Source organism: Triticum urartu, chromosome 6 (genome assembly GCF_003073215.2).
Source record: "Triticum urartu cultivar G1812 chromosome 6, Tu2.1, whole genome shotgun sequence".
NCBI lineage: Eukaryota > Viridiplantae > Streptophyta > Magnoliopsida > Poales > Poaceae > Triticum > Triticum urartu.
This window is the reverse complement of record NC_053027.1, coordinates 51,324,475-51,333,450: the sequence shown is the minus strand read 5'-3', so window position 1 is coordinate 51,333,450 and position 8,976 is coordinate 51,324,475.

The window sequence follows — 8,976 nt, the reverse complement described above, 5'->3', positions numbered from 1 at the left end:
TGGTCAGCGCTAGGGTTACAAGTGTTAGGTGGGCTTGGGGCAAATGGGCCTTAGAGGCCGGCCCAATGCTGCTGCTGGTTGGAGACCCCAGATGGGCTGGTTTGGCTCTCCCTCTCTCTTTTTAACTATTTCAAAGAAACCCAAACTTGGAAGAAAAGCCTAGAGGGATAGCAGTGGAGTTTGAACATGACGTAAATTTTCTCAGAGTCACAAAAGTGATCCTGATCCACGAAAAATGGGAATGATCACGTGGGTGAAGTTTGAAACGAAATCATTTGGATATAATTCAAATGGTTTTGCATAGGAAGTAGGTGATAGGGAGGTCCAAAAATGTTCGGATTTTTGGTGGAGCTCCGGAAAATGATGAAAGAAATATAAGGCAAGGTTAGGGAGTCAACACTTGAAGAAGAAAAAGGCCAAGGGATTTAATATGCAAGTTTGTTAAGGTGAATTCCAAAACAATGGAATGGTTTTATATAGCTCCCTAAATATTGGGAGGATATGTTATAAAGAGAATCACCATGTGAATTCCCTCGGTTTAAATGGATCAAAGATCCATGCCATTTATTTAGTTGAGTTAAGAAAAGAAAAGACATGATGCAATGCACATGATGCAATGATGAATGCAAAGAACCAAACAAATCACACGACGAAACCCGGAAAACCTGGAAGGCATCTGAAGCTCCGGTCTTGGGGCGTCACAATTGCGCCATCCATGGACGGGTGGATAGGCCCCGCCACGGAGGCCGCATTCTTAGTGGCGGTCGAGCCAAGTATCGACCTTACCCTTCACGAGAGCCGTGACACCAAACTGCAGGATTCTTCCCCGGCCACGGACTCCGACCGCCTGCGCCCGTGACTATCGAATCCGACTGGGCGCCGATCATGGAGTTCACCTCCGCAGATATCTTTCAGCACTTGCCCTTCGGCGACATACTGAACTCATTAAGGTCTCTTTCCTTGTCAGGAGAGTCCTGGCCAAACTATGTCCGGCAGGATTGGGATGCGGATGACGAAGAAATTCGCCGCCCACCCACCACTCACTTAGTATCCACTATCGACGATTTGACCGACACGCTCGACTTCGACTCCGAAAACATTAACGGTATGGACGACGATGCAGGAGACGAACAGGAACCACTGCCCACAGGGCACTGGACATCCACCTCATCATATGATATATACATGGTGGACACACCCAAAGAAGGCAATGGCGACGGGACAGCAGAGGATGACCGCCCCAAGAAGCAACCCAAGCGCCGACGACAGTGGCGCCGCTCTAAGTCTCGCCAAAGCAAAAGCGGTGATACCGGCACAAAGATAATAGCACTCCAGACAGTGCCGAAGATGACGACAATCCCCTCCAGCAAGATTTAGAGCAGGAGGATGGAGAAGCCAACCCTCCCGAGAGAGCGGCAGATGGAGAGGCGGAGGATGATAATTACATGCCTCCCTCCAAAGACGAGGCAAGCCTCGACGATGACGAATTTGTCATACCTGAGGATCCCGTCGAGCAAGAGCGCTTCAAGCGCCGGCTTATAGCCACGACAAATAGCCTTAAGAAAAAGCAACATCAGCTTCAAGCTGATCAAGATTTGCTAGCTGACAGATGGACTGAAGTCCTTGCGGTCGAGGAATATGAACTCGAACGCCCCTCAAAGAGTTACCCAAAGCGCAGGTTGCTACCCCGACTGGAGGAGGAAGCATTAAAACCTACATCTCCAGCGTATGACGTGGCTGATCGGCCACCTCGTGGCCGCGATAGAGAGGCATTTCAGCCAAAAGCTCAGCCCGCACCCCGACGCCACTCAAATAAAAATGTCAAGGCATGGGGAAACACGCTAGACCTGCGAGACGTATTGGAGGATAAAGCAAAACACGCAAGATCGATCTACGGATCACGAGGGCGCGCCACTACGCGAGACAATAACCGTCACACCGGATACAGTAAAAGTAAATCCGGCCGGGCCGAACACAGCAGACAAGACTCATTTGAGCTATGTCACGACATAGCCCAGTACAGAGGCGCCGCACACCCCCTATGCTTCACAGACGAAGTAATGGATCACCAAATCCCAGAGGGTTTCAAACCCGTAAATATCGAATCATACGACGGTACAACAGATCCTGCGGTATGGATCGAGGACTTCCTCCTGCACATCCACATGGCCCGCGGTGACGATCTACACGCCATCATATACCTCCCACTCAAGCTCAAAGGACCAGCTTGGCATTGGCTCAACAGCCTGCCAGTAGAATCCATTGGCTGTTGGGAAGATCTGGAAGCCGCATTCCTCGACAACTTCCAGGGCACTTATGTGCGACCACCAGATGCCGATGACTTGAGCCACATAATTCAGCAGTTAGATGAATCGGCCAGGCAATTCTGGACACAGTTCCTGACAAAGAAAAATCAAATCGTTGACTGTCCGGATGCAGAGGCCCTAGCAGCTTTTAAGCACAACATCCGCGATGAGTGGCTCGCCTGGCACCTTGGCCAGGAAAAGCCGAAATCAATGGCAGCCCTCACGACACTCATGACCCACTTTTGCGCGGGAGAGGACAGCTGGCTGGCTCGCAGCAATAATATATCAAAGAACCATGGTACTTTGGATACCAAGGATAGCAATGGGAGGTCACGTCGCAACAAACACAAGCGCCGCATCAATGGCGACAATACCGAGGATACGACAGTCAATGCCAGATTCAGAGGCTCTAAACCTGGTCAGCGGAAAAAGCCATTCAAAAGAAGCACTCTGGGCCCGTCCAGTTTGGACCGTATACTCGATCGCTCGTGTCAAATACAGGGCACCCCCGACAAGCCAGCCAACCACACCAATAGGGAATGTTGGGTGTTCAAGCAGGCCGGCAAGTTAAATGCCAAAAACAAAGATAAGGGGTTACATAGCGATGACGAGGAGGAGCCCCAGCCGCCGAACACCGGAGGACAGAAGAGGTTCCCCCAACAAGTGCGGACGGTGAACATGATATACGCAACCCACATCCCCAAGAGGGAGCGGAAGCATGCGCTAAGGGACGTATATGCGTTGGAGCCAGTCGCCCCAAAGTTCAACCCATGGTCCTCCTGTCCAATCACCTTCGATCGCAGGGACCACCCCACTAGTATCCGTCATGGCAGATTTGCCACACTGGTCCTAGACCCAATCATTGACGGATTTCACCTCACTCGAGTCCTTATGGACGGCGGCAGAAGCCTGAACCTGCTTTATCAGGACACAGTGAGCAAAATGGGTATAGACCCCTCAAGGATCAAACCCACAAAAACGACCTTCAAAGGCGTCATACCAGGTGTAGAGGCCCATTGCACAGGCTCAGTCACATTGGAAGTGGTGTTCGGATCCCTGGATAACTTCCGAAGCGAGGAGTTAATCTTCGATATAGTCCCGTTCCGCAGTGGCTATCACGCACTGCTCGGGCGAACCGCATTTGCGAGATTCAATGCGGTACCACATTATGCATACCTCAAGCTCAAGATGCCAGGACCTCGGGGGGTCATCACAATCAATGGAAACACAGAGCGCTCTCTCCGCACGAAGGAACACACTGCGGCCCTCGCAGCAGAAGCACAAAGCAGCCTCTTCAGGCAATCCACCAGTTCGGCGATTAAACACCCGGACACCGCCAAGCATGCCCGAAGTAATCTGCAACAAGACTGCCTGGCACGTTCCGAGCTCGCATAGCAATGCGGCTCCCACCCCAGTCCCAGCCAAACAGTGAAATCCGTGCCATGCGTACATAATTACGCATTGAAAATACCATGGGCATAGGTGGGGGGGGGCACGACTACGGCACGCCCCAAAACGCGTCTCAACCGTAGGGGCTTCCCGCTTTGTTATTTTTTCTCTCTTTCAAGACTTTACTCTCTGGAAACCCCGTCCGGCAGTATGATTGCCAGACAAACGATACAACAACCAAGGAGGTAGAAAGCTACATCGCACCATGGAACTCCCAGGTGGTCTCTGATAACGAGTGAAATACCTGCTTTAAATACCATTCCTCAGCTTGCCCTTGGAGGGGACATGTCAAATAGTCCTACTTTTTGCTTATCGCACTACTTGTATCATTCTGCTTTGATGCACCTTTTTGAATAAACAATGCATAGCACTAGACTATTACCGCATTCTCTATTCCTTTATATATATATGTTCATTCATGACATTCAGTACCCGTACACTCTGGTATGGCCAATACGCCAGGGGCTTAAGCGTACCCCATAATACGGCGTGAGAAGTCTGAACACTTTCGACAATGCGGCACCCCAAACTTATAGCATTATATGCATCAACTCTGAATCATGTCTTGGGTCAATAGTTGGGTTTGTCCGGCTCCCATGTTTTGGTACCTTACGTTCCGCTATATCAGCTAAGGTAGCACTGGGAGAACTATTGCGATTGTGCCCCGGTTCATCTGGGCAAGCACCTCAGTAGAGAAAGCTAAAACTGACTGTCATGATAAGGCGAGAGCTGGTCGCTGTTCGAGAGGTCTCGAGTCCCTAAAGACTTATGCCGCTTAGGGCGAGGAGTCAGCTTTGTCCGGCTTAGGCGTGTATAGCGCCCCGAATTCGGCCTTCCGAATACTAGGGGCTTCGCCAAAATTTAAAATTGTAGACTTCTATGGCTAAGTGAGAGTGATAAAGCATTATAGTCCGATTGCCTTGTTCGTTGTGCTAAGCACCTCCCTCGAAGGACCCAACAATGGGAAAAAGAGTGCTCAGATTTATCCCGAACACCCCAGCACTCGTGGCATGGGGGCAGAAGCCGACGACTGGCCATCTCTCATATTTGATAAACAGCCACACAGAAGGTAATATTTTAAATTCAAACAAGCGTTGCATAGCGCACATGAACAAGTTTTCATAATACAGGATCACACGAGCAAGTTCATTCAAAAATTACATCCTTCGCACACTCGTCCGCCACAAGACGGGCACCCTTCAGGACACCCTCATAATACATTTCAGGGTGGTGATGCTCCTTGCCCTGCGGCGGCCCCTCCTTCACCAGCTTCTCGGCGTCCATCTTGGCCCAGTGCACCTTCGCACGGGCAAACGCCCGGCGTGCACCTTCGATGTAGACGGACCGCTTTATGACTTCCAGCCGTGGGCAGGCATCCACAAGCCGCCTCACCAAGCCGAAGTAGCTGTTGGGAAGGGAGTCGCCAGGCCACATCCGGACTATAAGGCCCCTCATGGCCTGTTCGGCCGCCTTGTGCAGCTCGACCAGTTGCTTCAGCTGGTCGCTCACAGGCATCGGGTGTTCGGTCCCAGTATACTGAGACCAGAACAACTTCTCCGTCAAGCTTCCCTCCTCGGCCTGGTATTACTTTGCGGCATCCGACACGCTGCGGGGAAAATCTGCGAATGCTCCTGGAGAGCTCCGGACTCGGGTAAGTAACAAGTAATTTACTTTCACATGCCTGCTTTGCATAATGAATGCCTTACCCGCCGCTATCTTCCTCATCGCCTCAATTTCCTGGAGGGCCTTTTGGGCTTCAGCCTTGGCATGCTTTGTGCTCTCGAGGGCCGCAGCAAGCTCGGACTCTCGCGTCTTCGAGTCAAGCTCCAAAGTCTCGTGCTTCTTCACGAGAGCCTGGAGCTCTTGCTTCACGTCGCCCACCCGTGCCTCTTGTTTCTCCCGCTCAATGCGCTCCTCGGCCGCTTTGTTTTCGGCCTCGAACAACGCTCGCTTCAGGGTCGCCACTTCGGTCGTGGCCCCTAGCACATCCATGATGATCCTATCATTTTGCAACCACATCTTTTATATATATATATATATAATATATATAGACAAGGTATTACTTACCTTTGTTCTCCTCGAGCTGCCTTTTTGCAAGGCCGAGTTCTTTCTCAGACCGCTCGAGGTTCTGCTTCAGTGCGGCGACCTCCGTAGTCAGTGCGGCAGAGGTCAGCAGCGAAGCCTGCATATGCATATAGACATACTTGTATTAGACTCCTGCAGATATTATTTGATCCTCTATTTGGCTTTTCTTTGTGAACACCAAACAGAGCATCAGGGGCTACTGTCTATGCGGTAATATTTTCCTAAATTTTAAATATTTACCTCAAAGCCTGTTAGAAGGCTGGCACAGGCTTCAGTCAGTTTGCTCTTGGCGGACTGAACCTTCTTGATCACCGCACTCATAATAGTGCGGTGCTCTTCGTCGATGGAAGCGCCGCGAAGCGCTCCCAGTAGGTTGTCCGGTGCCTCTGGATAGACAGAGGTCACCGGCACGGGCGGCTTGCCCTTCTTGGCAGGGGGCCGCCTGCCGGAGTCCGGAACCACTGGAGGTTCCGGCGCGGTGTTCGGTTGAGAGCCGAACTTGGAGCCCTTAGGAGTCTTGCTCCCTTTGCGCCTGGAGTCCGGAAGGTCGCCTTGAGGCGTCTCCAGGACTACCTCCCCTCGGTCCGGTGCCCCTTGAGACAATACCTTGACATTGTCCATAGGGCGAGGAGAGGAGGCGATTGGAAGTGACTCGCTATTCATATCCGACGAGTCCAAGGAACCGTCTGACGAGGATACGTCGATGCGGGCTCGGGGCGGACTGCATGATCATATTCGACGTTAGGAGAAGCAGTGCAATAAAAGTATGCCATGAGTTACTCTGGTATCCGAATACTTACGACTTCGCCAGGGGCTTGGCCCTGAGTAACCACTCGTCTTCGCTGTCGGCAGCGGTGGTGGAATAGTTCGGAAGGAGAGTCCTTCCCTTCTTGGACCCTCCGGCCTCCTCGGTTGGGGCGGCCTTCCTTTTGCTGTCTCCCCCGGCTGGAGGGGAGAACCGTCATCTTCCTCCTCCTCGTTTTCACGGGAGGAGTGTGTCTCAGAGTTATCGGACGATGAGTCCGATACCACCTGGCGCCGGGAACTCTTTCGGGTTCCCGTGGCCTTCTTCTTGATCTTCTTCTCCAGCACCTCATAAGGAGCCGGAGTCCGCATCTCCGTCAGGAGAGCGTCTGCAGGGTCTTCGGGCAGAGGGGCCGGACAGTCAATCTGCTCCGATGTCTCCACCCAGTCCTGTCAAAGGCATGGGAGCTCAGACCCCGCACATGGTTAAACTATGGAAAATAAATACCCTACGAGGTGTACAGAACTTACCGGATTCGCAGGGCGCGTCGCGCTTAGCCCACGATCCTCGGTAAGGGGAGGGGGGACATCGGCGCCCTTAAATAGCACCTTCCAGACGTCCTTATGCATCGTGTCAAAGAGCTCGCTTAGAGTCTGGTGCTAGGCCGGGTCAAACTCCCAAAAGTTGAAAGCCTGTCGTTGACACGGGAGGATCCGGAGGAAGAGCATGACCTAGACTATGTTGACAAGCTTGAGTTTCTTTCCTATCATGTTCCAGATACACTTCTGGAGTCCGTCCAGCTCCACTGATGAGCCCCAGGACAGGCCCTTCTCCTTCTAGGAAGTGAGCCGTGTGGGGATTCCGGATCAAAACTCGGGGGCCTCCACCCAGTTGGTGTCGCGCGACTCGGTGATGTAGAACCACCCCGATTGCCACCCCTTTATGGTCTCCACGTAGGAGCCCTCGAGCCATGTAACGTTGGGCATTTTGCCCACCATGGATCCACCGCATTCCGCTTGTTGGCCGCCTACTACCTTCGGTTTGACATTGAAGGTCTTCAGCCACAGGCCAAAGTGGGGCCGGACACGGAGGAAAGCCTCGCACACGACGATGAACGCCGAGATGTTGAGGATGAAATTCGGAGCTAGCTCATGGAAGTCCAGCCCATAATAGAACATAAGGCCGCAGACGAATGGATGGAGGGGAAACCCCAGTCCGCGGACGAAGTGGGTGGGGAAAACCACCCTTTCGTAAGGTTCCGGGGTAGGGACGATCTGCCCCGCGGCTGGCAGCCGGTGCGCAATATCCACGGCTAAGTATCCGGCCCCGCGCAACTTTTGGATGTCTCCCTCCGTAACGGAGGAGACCATCCACTTGCCTCCCGCTCCGGACATGTTTGGAGAGGGTTGAGGAGAAGGATGCGGACTTGGGCGCTGGAGCTCGAGTGCACGAGAATGGATGAACAAGGAGGAAGAAGGCGTGGGTAGAAAAAGGTGAACCCTTATCCCTTTATAAGGGCGGGCGAAACTATGCGCCCCCACCAGCCTGGTAAAACTCGCTTATCCCCCAAGCGTCGTAATTGATGGCGCGGTTGGGTTACCCACGTCCGTATTGATGTGAATCCCGTAATAAGGGGACACGATCTCTGCTTCGACAAGACGTGCCAAGGAAACCGCCTCGCGAAACACGCTTAGGTTGGTTGTGAAAAACGATTCGAATGGTGACCTGGCCGTGGTGTGATGTCACACCGCGGAATGCGTCGGTAGATTAGATTTGTGAAAATATTATTCTCTCTACGGTTGTATGTGGCACTTGTTTTGCAGAGCCGGACACGATCCTCGTGTTCAAAATCTTCTATGAAGTATTCGCAGGAGGAACCCGCCTAGCAATGCCGAAGACAATCTGCGCGTCGGACTCATCGTCATTGAAGCCTGGTTCAGGGGCTACTGAGGGAGTCCTGGATTAGGGGGTATCCGGACAGCCAGATTATATCCTTTGGTCGGACTGTTGGACTATGAAGATACAAGATTGAAGACTTCGTCCCGTGTCCGGATGGGACTTTCCTTGGCGTGGAAGGCAACTTGGCAATACGGATACGTAGATCTCCTTCTTTGTAACCGACTCTGTGTAACCCTAGCCCCCTCCGGTGTCTATATAAACCGGAGGGTTTAGTCCGTAGGACCAAGAACAACAATCATACCATAGGCTAGCTTCTAGGGTTTAGCCTCTCCGATCTCGTGGTAGATCAACTCTTGTACTACTCATATTATCAAGAAAAATCAAGCAGGACGTAGGGTATTACCTCCATCAAGAGGGCCCGAACCTGGGTAAACATCGTGTCCCCCGCCTCCTGTTACCATCCTCCTAGACGCACAGTTCGGGACCCCCTAC